The following is a 14,295-nucleotide window of genomic DNA, read 5'->3' as shown; positions in this document are numbered from 1 at the left end:
CCTACCTTCAAAGCACAGAAATATTGGTTTCTTACAACAGTTGATCATAACTGCTGCTTTTCACAGTCTTGAGCAAGTTTGCTGATGACACCAAGCTGGGAGGAGCGGCTGACACGCCAGAGGCTGTGCTGCCATCCAGCGAGATCTGGACAGGCTGGAGAGTTGGGCAGGGAAAAATTTAATGAAATATAACAAGGGCAAGGGTAGAGTCTTGCATCTGGGCAGGAACAACCCCAGGTTCCAGTATAGGTTGGGGAATGACCTATTAGAGAGCAGTGTAGGGGAAAGGGACCTGGGGGTCCTGGTGGGCAGCAGGATGACCATGAGCCAGCACTGTGCCCTTGTGGCCAAGAAGGCCAATGGCATCCTGGGGTGTATTAGAAGGGGGGTGGTTAGTAGGTCGAGAGAGGTTCTCCTTCCCCTCTACTCTGCCCTGGTGAGACCGCATCTGGAATATTGTGTCCAGTTCTGGGCCCCTCAGTTCCAGAAGGACAGGGAACTGCTGGAGAGAGTCCAGTGCAGGGCAACAAAGGTGATGAAGGGAGTGGAGCATCTCCCTTATGAGGAAAGGCTGAGGGAGCTGGGGCTCTTTAGCTTGGAAAAGAGGAGACTGAGGGGTGACCTCATTAATGTTTACAAATATGTAAAGGGTGAGTGTCACGAGGATGGAGCCAGGCTCTCATCGGTGACAACCAACAGTAAGACAAGGGGTAATGGGTGCAAACTGGAACACAAGAGGTTCCACTTAAATTTGAGAAGAAACTTCTCCGTGAGGGTGACAGAACACTGGAACAGGCTGCCCAGGGAGGTTGTGGAGTCTCCTTCTCTGGAGACATTCAAAACCCGCCTGGACGCCTCCTGTGTAACCTCATCTGGGTGTTCCTGCTCCAGCAGGGGGATTGGACTAGATGATCTTTTGAGGTCCCTTCCAATCCCTGACATTCTGTGATTCTGTGAGATAAAATGCTGAGACCATCACACACTAATGACCAACTACTAAGGCAAATCTTGTCTTTTGATGACAGAACTGCAGCCTTAGCAAAGAAAGCAAATTACCCTGAAAAGCACTAGCAAAGTAGACATTTACAAAAAAGCTTTTCTGAGGTGATTCTTGTACAGAAAGTCCAGATACAGATGCAGTATCTGACATGAGGCTGCTGGTGGTCGTATCAGATGTCTGCTGTACACTTATACCAGACACAATAAATAATATACAAGTAATGCAAAATATGCAGTTTCATCCTGTTCCTACTTACTTGAGACTGCACTGCATGCATTACCTTATCTCTAGCTGAATGCAACACATCTGCCCAAACCCATCACTGAAGACTGAATTAAATTTCCTTGGCAGTAATGTTGTTATATATGCAGCATGTTTATCTAGTGCTGTGTTTTCTATCTTCTGTCTTAAGTGTCTTGAAAATGTAAAAGGAATTCAATTTGCTGCCTACTCAAATACTTTCTACCAAACAATCTAATGGGTCAAACCATGTGAAAAATGGTAATGCAGTTTTCTTTTGTCAGTCCCCTGAAACCAGAAAAAAAAAAAAAAAAAAGCCACACAACAAAAACAAGACATTGTTTCTCAAGTAGCATGTCATATCAGCAGAAATTTTACTTTGACATCCTTCTGAACTCCTTATAGTATAATTATAAATACAGCAAAAGTGATACATTTGTATTATTTTTGCAAAAGTATCTTGCACAGGCAGTGCACAAACAAAAGTAGCGCAGCACTTAAATGCAACCAGACAGGATCACGCTCATACAATAGTCATGAAGGAAAGCTGCTAGACCCCCGACAGCTGTGAGAGCCTTTTGAAGTAGTCATTAAACAGAGAGGAAAGGTGAACCAAGCAGATTAAAATGACCTATACGACTTAATTTACTTGACCTTCAGTAAAGGTTTGAGAAGATACCTCATGCAGGTGTGCAATGGGCACAGAAGAGCTTCCCACAGTGTGAGAAGGACCTCGCTGACAGAGGACTCTGGTGTTAATCATGGGGGCCTGGGTCCAGCTCTCCCAGTCGCTAGTTGGCTGGGAGGAGGTGTTTACAGCCTCTGCTCAACCCAGCCCCAGACTCTCATGTCATAGCATCAATCATAGAATCACAGAATCATAGAATCACAGAATGATTTGGGTTGTAAGGGACCTTCAAAGCTCAACTAGTCCAACCCCTGCCATGAGCAGGGACATCTTCACCCAGATCAGGTTGCTCAGAGCCCCATCCAGCCTGGCCTGGGATGTCTCCAGGGATGGGGCATCCACCACCTCTCTGGCCAACCTGGGCCGGGGTTTCACCACCCTCATTGTAAAAAATTTCTTCCTCAAGTCCAGCCTGAGCTCTGCCTGCCCTGGGACACCAGCCCTGGACAAAAAGTCTATGCAAGACAACAGGAAACTCACTGTACCTCCAAATTGTGAACCGTGCAAGACAGACAAGCCACACAGAACCCAGAGGAACGGATGGTTGATCTACACAAAAGCCCTGGTCCCTCTGCACAGCCAGGAGGTCCCCACCTATAGCCCTATCCAAGGCTACCAAAGGCTATATTAGTTTTACAGGAAGGTTTGTATAGGTGCTGTGTTTTCTGTTTTCTGTCTTAAGTGTCTTGAAAATGTAAAAGGAATTCAATTTGCTGCCTACTCAAATACTTTCTACCAAACAATCTAATGAGTCAAAGCATGTGAAAAATGGCAATGCCGTTTTCTTTTGACAGTCCCCTGAAACCAGAAGAAAAAAGAAAAAAGCCACACAACAAAAACAAGACATGGTTTCTCAAGTAGCATGTCATATCAGCAGAAATTTTGCCCATCCGGACAACCAGATGTGTCCTTCAAGCCCTCCTAGAGACTTGCCAGCTCAGTCCCAAAACTCTGATATTTGTGAGGTCCACAGCAAAAGCACATTTGAACAAAGACTCCAGCTCCCTCCTCCACAGAGGAATCTCAACAGCCACAGGTAGATGCCCCTCCATCTTCTCACTGAGAGGCACAATGAAGTCCCCTCTGACGAATGACCTGGGTAGGAAACGGAATATGTACTGGTCAGCCCGATTTCTTCTGAAAAGCTACAGTCTGCCAAAAAAACCCATAAACAAACAAACAAACAAACAAACCTGGCAACTCCCTTGAAACGCGTCAATGAAGGTCACTGCCCAGTGGTCATTAGAAGTGGAAAAAAGGGCATTTGACGAAAAGGATTGACACAGCATAATATTACAAATTTACCCCAGATATGCCAGTGGGAACAAAGAAAACCACACTGCACAGTGCGGGCAAGTAGGGGAATTCACAGGTGGAGGCAGCCAAGGAAAGACACTGAGCATCTGATGACTAGATGTGCTCACTCAGACTTTTTGAGTTGTGCCAGGACAGTGGCAGTGCATCAATTCTAATGAAGTAAAACACAGAGCAATTTGCTCTTATCTTGTTAAAAAGCATATTCCTCATGCCCATTGTGAATCTCACAGGGAACTGCTGAAACGGTGGAAACCACCACCTTCCACTGAAGAAGCAAAAGCAACTTCTCCTCCAGAAATAAAATAAATCATTGAGCCCAAAGGGCAAGTCCTGAGGTTTCAAAATCCACATGCACACGCTGGATTCATTCCTCTTTGTTTCATAAAACCCGCTGAAGTGGGTACAGGTTTTCACTTCCCCCATCTTAATCTTCCCAGTATTATCCCATGTAAATACTTCTGCACCAGTTAAATGGTCTGTAAACCAAGCTAATCAGACACAGCCAAACAGTTTAATCGGTATCTAGGAGGTCAGTAGAGGTGAAGTCAATTTTAGAGATGCCTGACTGCAAAAAGGTCACTTAGCTTTACAAAGCTAGCTATCCAATGGGAAAGTATTGAATGTTAACACAGACACACAAAAAATTAAATTGCAATGGTTAATAGTGCATATCTTGGCTATATCGCTCCGAGCTGCTATTTCTCGTTGACTCCCGGCTAGACCAAACAAATTTTAACCATCTTTATGAGACTGTTCAAATGCATATAGCAAACACAATGCATTAAAGCAGATGCAGCATATTGAAGAGAGCTCAATTAAAGTGTGGAATGTTTCTTGCAAATAAAGGCTTGGATGAATAACTGCCCTCCACATAAATTGCCTGATGCTGTATTCCAGTAACGCTCCACCATCTTGTGGAGCTGTTCCAAAACAGGACGTATTTGTGATGCTCTGTATTACGTATTCTCTTGCAGTCCAAAAGAAGCTGTAAATCCAAATTTACAAACTTTTACTTTTTTTCCTCTGCCAGACGGCATTTTTTTTCATACATGTGAATGCATTATTAGGAAAAGCTGCTGTACATTTCCATACTGAAATCAGTCTCATTATTTCAGACTAGATTATCTAACCAGACAAAAAAGCTAGCTGAAGGGGAAACATATTCACAGACAACTTTGGAAAAATACAGAAAAAAAAATGCACAGAACTTAATTATCTACTAAAATTTGCAAGCATTTATTGACTAGTGCTTCTGTTTCTAGGAGGATCATTCACCTGTATTTAGCTGGATTGCACCATAACATCTAATATGTTACAGGGCTGAGCCCTTAGACTATTTATCATAAGACAAGAGGGAAAAAATCTGCATTCTGTGGATTTATATGTATCACATGTATACTTTTTTGGCTTTCTTCACTCACTCCCACAATAAATATCTTCTCTCCCTCAAATAAAGGCAGATTTGTGAAATCAAAATATCTGACCCAGCTCTCCCTAGCCAAAAAAATCATCAGTCACCAGTATTTTAATTAAATCACACTGCCTGTTCAGCAAACACTCAGCATTGTGCCTGATTTTTAGGCTTATACCAGGCACCAGGTCACACAACGTGGGTGGAGTCCTACATTGCTTGTTTAACTCACAATATTCAGTTCAGCAAAGATATACCATTTATGGGGTTCTTAGCTATACTCTGCTATGAAGTGAAGCTGTGTGCAGAAAACAGGATTTAACCAGAAGAGTTTTTGGACACAAGTTATTTGCATGAGGGGTTTTTGCATATCTTGACATGAGGCCATAAGTTTTAAACTTGTAAGGAGAATCTACACTGAAATGTAACTTGAAATCTAGAAGGTTTGGAAATTATCAACCTGCTGGTCAATACTTAATGTTCACTCACTTGTTATAAACATAACACTTCTTTTTAACTGGTTTAGTTCCACAACACTTATCTGTATTTTTGGAAATCAGAGATGGAAATGTTAAAGCTGGATGGTTTAAACTGAAGTCAACACTCATCAAGTCTGCTAAAAGTGCTAGGATTCACACATCTGGCACACACTATGCCAACCACTTTACAGAACAGCTTCAATTGTAGTTCACTGATTGCACAATAAATGTTTGCCTCCTGGGTCTGAAAAATATAACACTGAGTCTGTGAGTAAGAGTTCTGTTTTTTAAAAGCCACTCTTTATTTTGCAGTTACAGATAGGAAGCTTAAAATATGCCTTAATTAAAAAATTTTTAAAAAACCCAAAACAAAAAAAACCAAAACCACCCCAACAAACAAACAGTATGCAATCTACATTTCAGATAGGAGATATATTCCTAGTTTAAAAAAAAAAAAAAGAAAGAAAGAAAAAGAAGAGCAAAAACCAAACCAAAACAAAAGAAAAAACCACAAACTAACCCCTTTCAGTTACAATAAAATCTCAGCAGATATTTATTTAGAATGGCATGACCTGGTATGACTATGGACTGCTGTAGAGGGACAATCCACATGACAGAGAACAGAAAATGTTCTACTGAATGAGAACATCAGCATCTCCTGTGCAAAACTGGATCAACAGCAAGGATCAAAATCTCACCGATAAAAAAAATGTCAGCTTCTACATTTTGAGAATAGTGCACTAATTTTGTTCCATCCTGCAATATTTTGAAAATTCTAAGCTATGACATTTGGAGTGTTACCAGCTAAAATATGCTGGCTCCTTATGGTGTGTTGTAGCAGATTTTGCAAACTATCACAGGGCGGTGAGGGTTTTCTCTACAGCCTCAGGAGAACACTTAGCAGTGGACATAAACACATCCTCTCCCCTCCGTACTCAAGACTGCAGAGACACCAGAAGTATAGAAATTATGGTCCGCAGCTTCAGGTTTAAGGAGAGGAGAAAAACAGAAAAGTTAAGAAAACACTGCAACCCCGAGCGCATATGAAAAGCTCATCTTTCTCTAATTTCAGCTGCCATCCTGCAGACTCCCTGTGCACAACTGCACAGAAGCACCTGCCTGTAGCCCAGCTAAGGGAAAGAAGCCAGAGAGTTGTGGTCAATGGGGCAGAGTCTGGTTGGAGGGCTGTATCTACTGGAGTGCCTCAAGGGTCAGTTCTGGGACCAGTATTGTTCACTATATTAATCAATGACTTGGATGAGGGAATTGAGTGTACTATCAGCAAGTTTGCTGATGACACCAAGCTGGGAGGAGTGGCTGACACGCCAGAGGCTGTGCTGCCATCCAGCGAGATCTGGACAGGCTGGAGAGTTGGGCAGGGAAAAATTTAATGAAATATAACAAGGGAAAATGTAGAGTCTTGCATCTGGGCAGGAACAACCCCAGGTTCCAGTACAGGTTGGGGAATGACCTATTAGAGAGCAGTGTAGGGGAAAGGGACCTGGGGGTCCTGGTGGACAGCAGGATGACCATGAGCCAGCACTGGGCCCTTGTGGCCAAGAAGGCCAATGGTACCTGGGGTGTATTAGAAGCGGGGTGGTTAGTAGGTCGACAGAGGTTCTCCTTCCCCTCTACTCTGCCCTGGTGAGACCTCATCTGGAATATTGTGTCCAGTTCTGGGCCCCTCAGTTCAAGGACAGGGAACTGCTGGAGAGAGTCCAGCGCAGGGCAACAAAGATGCTGAAGGGAGTGGAGCATCTCCCGTGTGAGGAAAGGCTGAGGGAGCTGGGGCTCTTTAGCTTGGAGAAGAGGAGACTGAGGGGTGACCTCATTAATGTTTATAAATATGTAAAGGGTGAGTGTCACGAGGATGGAGCCAGGCTCTCATCGGTGACAACCAACAGTAAGACAAGGGGTAATGGGTGCAAACTGGAACACAAGAGGTTCCACTTAAATTTGAGAAGAAACGTCTTCTCAGTGAGGGTGACGGAACACTGGCACAGGCTGCCCAGGGAGGTTGTGGAGTCTCCTTCTCTGGAGACATTCAAACCCACCTGGACGCCTTCCTGTGTAACCTCATCTGGGTGTTCCTGCTCTGGCAGGGGGGTTGGACTAGATGATCTTTTGAGGTCCCTTTCAATCCCTAACATTCTGCGATTCTGTAAGGTGTGAATCCCACATGGGCGTGCTGCTCAAAAAAGGGAGGAGGTTTCTCACTGTTCAAGCGCTTTCCTGCAGCAGAACTCCGTCTAGGGAGATATCAGTGCCATCACCAGGATAGAGCTGAAGATACACCAGCTGAAAAGTGCTTGCATTTTGCCATGGCATTTCCCTCTCCATGCCACTGACATCTCTCTGCGCACCCACTCACACATCACAGTGGGCCACGCTGCTTGATGTGGTGAGGTCTGCTTTGCCGTCACTTACAACTTCAGACAGGTGCCCCTTCTCCCCCATCTCTCTATTACCTATTAAAAAAATCAAATTTCTGGTTGTCTTTCTGCAGCTCTGTTGGGAAATGTCCACTATACTCATTCTAGAGAAAAGCTTCCTACAGACAAGGGGTTTAATCATGAAAGAAAAATCACTAGAAGTCAGGGGTCCTCCTAAGCAGGGTCACAGTTCCTCTCTCCCTGCGGACAGACGCTCATGTAACTTCGTAATGAGGATTTCCCACAGCGGCATCCTCGCAGGTCATCCCAGAACCTCCGGAATCTTTTTCTTAGAGACCATGTTCTGATGCCCAGCCCTGACTTTCCCTCCTACTGAAAACTACTCTTTCCTGTCCCATCCACCTTGGCAATGAAGCAAAGTTATTCCTTTCTCCTTTGCAGTGTGGGGGGTTTTGGCTAAAAATAAAAATTTTGAAAAAGAATTGCTATCCAGCTTGTAATTTCAGCATTTCCCCAATCCTACCACAGAGCAGAACCCTGCATTTTACACCTCACACCCTCTCACCTCCAGCCCAGATCTCTAACCTGTTGAGATTATTTTGAAACTTGATTCTGTGCTTCCAGGTCTTTGTGGCTCCTTCCACCCCTGTGCTCTGCGCAGGTGCAATATGGAGGGAGGTGCGTTATTCCTTCCACTGGATCATTTGGGAAAATGCTGGATAGGACTTGGAGCAGGAGACATCCCAGCAGACACAGCTCCCTCACCCTGTTAAGTCAGACACCTTCTCTGTGAGATCTACTTTTTCTCTCTCATCTGACTACAGAATAGAATGCGTAGAATAATAATAAAGTATAATAATAATAGATAACATATACGTTAATATATGACATTATGCTATATTAAATAATATAGAACACATAATACAGTATCAACATAAATTATTTAAATGTAGTACAAACATTATATATTTTTATATTACATATACAGAGAAATAAGGATAATATGTTTGTATATTATTCATATTTATATATGACACATCTTTACACATTTGTAAAACATAACAGCAGTTATTTTGTGATACTACTACTACTGGGCAAACTGTTAAGTGATTTCCCAAAACAGCTTGTAAACCACAGCTCTCGACCATGTGGAAATTTACACCCACAAAATAAATGGCTGGGTTCAGTAGAGGCATATTAGAAACTCTGCTTTTTTTTTGTTGGGCGTACGTGTGCGGGGGCAGGGGACGGCATTTGACACCGGCAGCCAAAGCAGCAGAACCCAACAACAGCTTTCAACAGCCATAGCTCCCTTGCTTGTAGGCCAGCAGACCCCAGCTCGGGGAAAACAGCTTTAAAATGCTGCGACCTCTGCAACTAAAGACAACGATCAAGAGCCCAAATGCAGCGTGTCTAGCTCTTAGCCATTTCACAGCTTCCCACTGGAGTTTTTCCCCTAAGATGGATTTCTAGACCCACCACTTGTTCCAGATAGTTTTATTCTGTTTGTCACACCAACCAGCAATCTTTAAAGCAGGATGTGTTAATACGGAGTTAAGTACCACAGCTCATTTAGAGGCTGCTTCTGGCAGGGCAAGGCAAGAACTTCAATGTGAACTACTAGACCATCAGTGTTTTTTCTTTCTCCAGTCTTAATCCATGGCAGGATAGCCACCAAAATTTGGAATTACTTAATTCAGTTGCAGCCAGCTTTACACAAATTTTGAATAAAACTGCTGTAGAAGATAATTCTATCATGGATAACTTTCTTGTGTATTTCTTTTGTTAAGATGCAGCTGTTCATAGGTGAAGGAACTAAACAACAAAGCTTTCAAACTATAGCACTGGTGATCCAAGCAAATAAAACTATTTGGATGTTTGAATGTTTGGATATTGCCCACTGCTATATGCTTATGTCCCTGTTTTTAAAAAACATTTGGCTTTTTGTTTTCTTGATTGTCCACACTGACGGAAGACAGTCACCTTACTGAAGATCACAGAGGAAAATAATAGGGTAGACCATACAAAAAAAGGTGGGAAAATTAATGAAATAAAGAAAGCTGGAGAGAAAAAGGGAGGGGCATCTCTTACCTCCCCTTATCTTTTTCAGTTATCTTGGGTACTATTTAGAAACCATGTATGTAAAATACCTTAGGTACAGTAACTCTTTTTAGAAAACAATCACTTTGAACTCTTGCAGTGGAAATAAAAACTTGCAGAAGGTCACAGTGCTCACTCTGTGAATACCATTAATCTAATCCTGTGATTTCGCACTTAAAGGAAAACTTTTGTTCCCCTAACTTTTCACAGGACTAAAACCCTAAGATGCCTGGGTCCAACAGGACTTAAATGATGTCTCTGAGCTAACCTACGTCAAGTGAACAAAAGTTCGCAGATCCTGCCTGTTGCTAAACAATAAATAAGAAAAGAGAATGGAGTAATATGAAGGAACTCTCCAGCAATACAAGGACTGTGATAAAAACCAAAGAAAACACATTACTGAAAGTTACCTGCTTATATCCCATCCGTATATGTATGACTGAGGTTAAATTACAATACATTCTCACCGTGCTGAAAGCATCTATTCTTTTATTTCTGTTTCCATTTTGACTGCTTGAGTTCAGGCAGTCATATGAACAAAACCTTTTATTTAATTCAGGGCCCAGAATTACCAAACCAGAAAAACACAGACTACCGGTGGCCAGCCAAGGGTCTCATTAGGCAATCTGTGCAGTGCACTCGTTACCACGGAAACGAGAGAGAGCTGGCACGCTGTAATTTCTATCTTGCACGAGAATTCACCAACCCTGCCAGTAAATAAAGTTCATAAATCAACAAATCGGAGCCAAGGTCAAGTAACTGAGGATGAAGCAGTTGTGCTCCACAGGTCGTCTTCATTATTAATAGTACTAAGGTGTAAGTCTTTCAAGTTCCCCTGAGCTATTAGGAGGATCCATCATGGGAACATTTCACTTGGTTAAACTAACACTCCTCTTTGAATATTTTTCACAGAAAAGGAACCAGAAAAGCCAATAAAAACTCTCACTACTTTAAGTCACTAACCTCCATCTCACACCGTTTTACTTTGCAGAAAGCTGTGCAGCAATAAGCTTTGAAAACAGGGCCTTCCGTTCAGCTAGTTACACTTGAATTACCAGACGCATAACGATCCTCGAGAGGACTAATTGCCATGCATGTTTCTGTCAAGTGCCTTACAAACAGTAGTTAATTTTCACACCACCTCTTCGAGCTGCGCATGGCTGGGTTATCGCTCCCGGAGTGCAGATGTGGAAAAACAGTGGAAACGAGTGCCAGGGCTGGGATTACACATCTGCCCACACTTGAGACATTCAGACCTCTACACTTCACCTTTTATAACTGACAGGGAAGGGAGTCAGAGGGGCATAAGGTCAGGAGGCTGAAAATACCGAAAGATGGCACTGCTGAAACTCCGGGTCTGCGCTGAGTTCGAGCACACGGACACGGCCGCCCAGCCAAACTGGCACCACGAGGAGGTTCGGCGGCCACTTAATGACTGCCAGGTGTGAGCTGCTAACGAAGCAGACCACTGCCCCTTTGGGAACTCGGTGACTGTAAACCTGTTATCATTGCACGCACGAAGCAGAACTATACTGTGCTTTTGAAACTTTCAGTAAGTTCAGTTATAGGAAATTTCCTGGTGTAGCACAGAGACATAGATGCATCACTACACGAGCAGCATCGATATGTATTTGCTTAAAAACAAACAAACAAAACCCCAAAACATCTTGCTAACAATTGCTAAAGAAGCACTTGAGCTGTTGAGAGTTTTTCCACAGGTTTTAGGTTACCTCCTGGAAACGTAGCTATTTTAGTGGAATAGAAAGAACACCTGTGTTACGCTCTTGAGAGGCGTTACTGGCAACACCAGAAAAAGTAACTCCACTGCCTATCTCCCTCAGAACAAGCTTTACACTGCATGTAAGACCATCTATTATCCGCTGAACACGTTCTGTTAAAAATTAGTTCACACAGTATCTTTTTGCCAGTTCTTACATCTTTATTACTTGCTTGGGTGCAAGGTTTTTAAACTATCAGGTTGGTTTGTTAGTTTACAAAATATTTCGAAGAGCTGATAAACTTCAGCACAAGGTTGAGAAACAGCTTTTTGCTGAAAGCCACAGACGGAGGGGGATCACTGAAGCAGGTTGCCTGCCAGGCTCAGCACAGGGCAGCAGGTGAGTGCATAAACCATGCGACTTCTGAGTTTGACTTTTGTGTATGGCCTTAGTAGTGGGCAAAAGTAAGTTCAGCCAAGCCTGAAATGATGTTTTAAAAATCAGGCAGATCTGGCCCCCAAGGTGGTTTTACTCGTCTCCTGGTAAGGCCGGTCATTTGGAAGCAGCCCAGACAGATGCTCATGTGCCGTGGGGCAGGTGTGCAGCCCGGCGGGTGCTGGCTGGGGTTATCAGAGTAATTACAGTACCACACAGGTACAGCCATGTCCGTCCAGGTGCTGGGTTACACGGAGGGGAACAGAAGCAGCCACAGGGGGAAACAGGAACTGGTCCCTCCTGACCTGAAATGACCTTTTGGGGTTACTCTGTTTAAAGAAGGGAAAAAGACAAACAAGGCGAGTCCATGACCTGAAAAGTTGTCATGCAGAATGTAGCAAAGGGATGTAATGATTTGATTTATGCAAATTCTCACTGCTGCTACCAGGTACGCTAAGGGCTTGGTCCCGTTTCTTTTCAAATCAACAGAAAAAAGAAAAACCATTACTGTCCCCAGTAGTTCACATCAAGCTTCAGCATCTATTGCAGTTTTAGCATTGCAGCACTACTTGCAGAGGTGGTATTTCTGAGGATAGCAGAGGAATGGCAGAGAAGGCAGGTAAAAGCAAACTTCATGGATTAACAATTCAAATGTTGAAAGCCAGGCATATACAAGGACTTCATTTTTACACGGTGTATTGTTTTGTTTCTGTGACAGATCTTCATTCACTTGAATGGAAACAGCCTTACTCCACATCTAGTACTACTGGATAAGCAGCTGTGTTCAGGGGATATTTATAACGATTAACACTGTAGATGGAAGGTGAGTTCTAACATATGTGTCATAGTTATTCCTTTGGCTGGAAAGTGGCTCTGTTTCTGACAGCCAGAATTAAATTATGGAAGGCTCAATATATGTCTCCACTGTTTTCACTCTTTTCCTTTGCACTTAACCATCTTTTCCAAGCTTGTTTCACAGTTTTCTGGCTTCCCTTATCGCTCCTGCCTCGTCCTGGTGCCAAGCCAAGTTTGCGAGGGGCTGCCTTTCCCTATGTGCACCCCGCTGCCTGTGCCAGCTGGGGGCAACGGGGACCCCCTGTGCTCCCCTGCTCTCCTGCAGGAGGTGATGGGGGGGCTGAACACCCCGGGGCGGGGGGCCCAAACCACACCATCAGGTATGGCCCCTCCACTCCGCCGCTCCAGGCAGCTGCCAGACCCCAGGGACCCCAAACTGCAGCCCCCCTGGCTGCCGCCCTCCCACCTCTATTTCAGCACAGGGCTGGGGGTGGAGTGGGGGGGGATGGAAGGGATGCGCGCTTTTCTTTTTTTTTTTTTTTTTTTTTTTGCAGGAGGATGCAACGGGGGTCAGCGGCGATCACCCCGCTCCCTATGTTGTGGTATAACCAGACCCCCCCGCTACCAGGCACTCCTGCCCCCCCACGCCCCCCTGCACCGGCAGCTGCCGTGCAGCACGGGGGGCGCAGCCACCGCTGTCCCTGCACCGCTGCCCCGCGGGAAGGCCGGGGGGCTGGGGGGGGCGGTGTATCTGCCCGGGGAAGGTTCCCGGAGAGCCCTCCGCTGCGCACAAAGGGAGAGACGGGGGAATACCGCCCGCCTCCCCGCGGCGGGCAGCGCTGGATGCACACACGGACACACGGACAGACACACGGCGCAGCCGGGCGGGTCACGTACCTGCAGGTGCCTGTCGGTGGGCGCGTGGGGCGGGGAGCCTGTGCAATATCGCCTGTATTGCATGGGGGGGGATTACTGCGATATTGCTCGGGGGCTGGGGAGGGGGGGGCGCTGCTCTGCTCCCTCCGCCCTCTTCCTCTTCCCCCTCCTCCCCGCTCCGTGCTCGTGTCTGCGCTGCCCTGCGCGCTGGTACTCCGCGCCGGAGGAGGCAGCGACGGGCTCCGGCTCCTGTCAGCTACCGGAAACCGGCGCCTGGTCAGGCAGACCGCAGGAAGTGTGCAATGGCATACCCGTGCACCGCCCCGCACACCGGGCGCGCCGCCGGCCCCGCACACGGGCCCCGAACCGCCGACCCGCGGCCGGCAGCGGCCCCGCCATGGCCTGGCCCGCAGCCGGGGCAGCGGCTGGAGAGGGGCTGGAAAGGCGGACGCGGCCAGAGGCTGGTCGGGGGGGCACCAGCGCCGTGAAAAAAACCCTGTGGGGGTGGCGGTCGCCGTGCGCCCTGCGTGGGCGCGGGCAGATGGAGCTGCTTCGTCTGCACCGCACGGGCAGGGCTGTTTGCCTTTAAAAACGGGGAAAAACGCGGGCACGCAAAACCGGGATTGTCTCAGCGAGGAACGCGTTCCCAGCTGACAAAAGTGATCTAAATATTCTGACGAAGATCTGTTGGCATACGCCAGCTGAATTACTCAAAGTAGCTGTGTCCAAACTGCTAGTAAATTGTTTTCTGCAGATAAAAAAAATTCACTCTTCTTACATGAGGTCATACGTACAACACCATATGTTAATTAATTAATTAATTAATTTTGTATGGGGTATATA

At 45.5% G+C, this 14,295-nt stretch overlaps 1 protein-coding gene across 3 annotated transcripts in view; it reads right to left on the bottom strand.

Annotated features, from left to right (window-relative positions):
* KIAA1958 (KIAA1958 ortholog) overlaps window positions 1–13,684 on the bottom strand; it is a 103,696-nt gene extending 90,012 nt beyond the window's left edge. For 2 of the 3 annotated variants that reach the window (XR_010607797.1, XM_065655706.1), the window contains exons 1-2: window positions 13,474–13,684; window positions 8,114–8,294 (exon numbers count right to left, since the gene is read on the bottom strand). The gene's annotated coding sequence lies outside the window, so the exon portion shown is untranslated. The remainder of the gene's footprint in view (window positions 1–8,113; window positions 8,295–13,473) is intronic. The other variant, XM_065655708.1, reaches the window with a different exon arrangement.
* Between the last annotated feature and the right edge of the window lie 611 nt (window positions 13,685–14,295).

This window comes from Caloenas nicobarica, chromosome Z (genome assembly GCF_036013445.1).
Source record: "Caloenas nicobarica isolate bCalNic1 chromosome Z, bCalNic1.hap1, whole genome shotgun sequence".
Lineage (NCBI taxonomy): Eukaryota > Metazoa > Chordata > Aves > Columbiformes > Columbidae > Caloenas > Caloenas nicobarica.
Note: the sequence above shows the minus strand (reverse complement) of the source record. Positions and strands in the feature narration are given on the sequence as shown.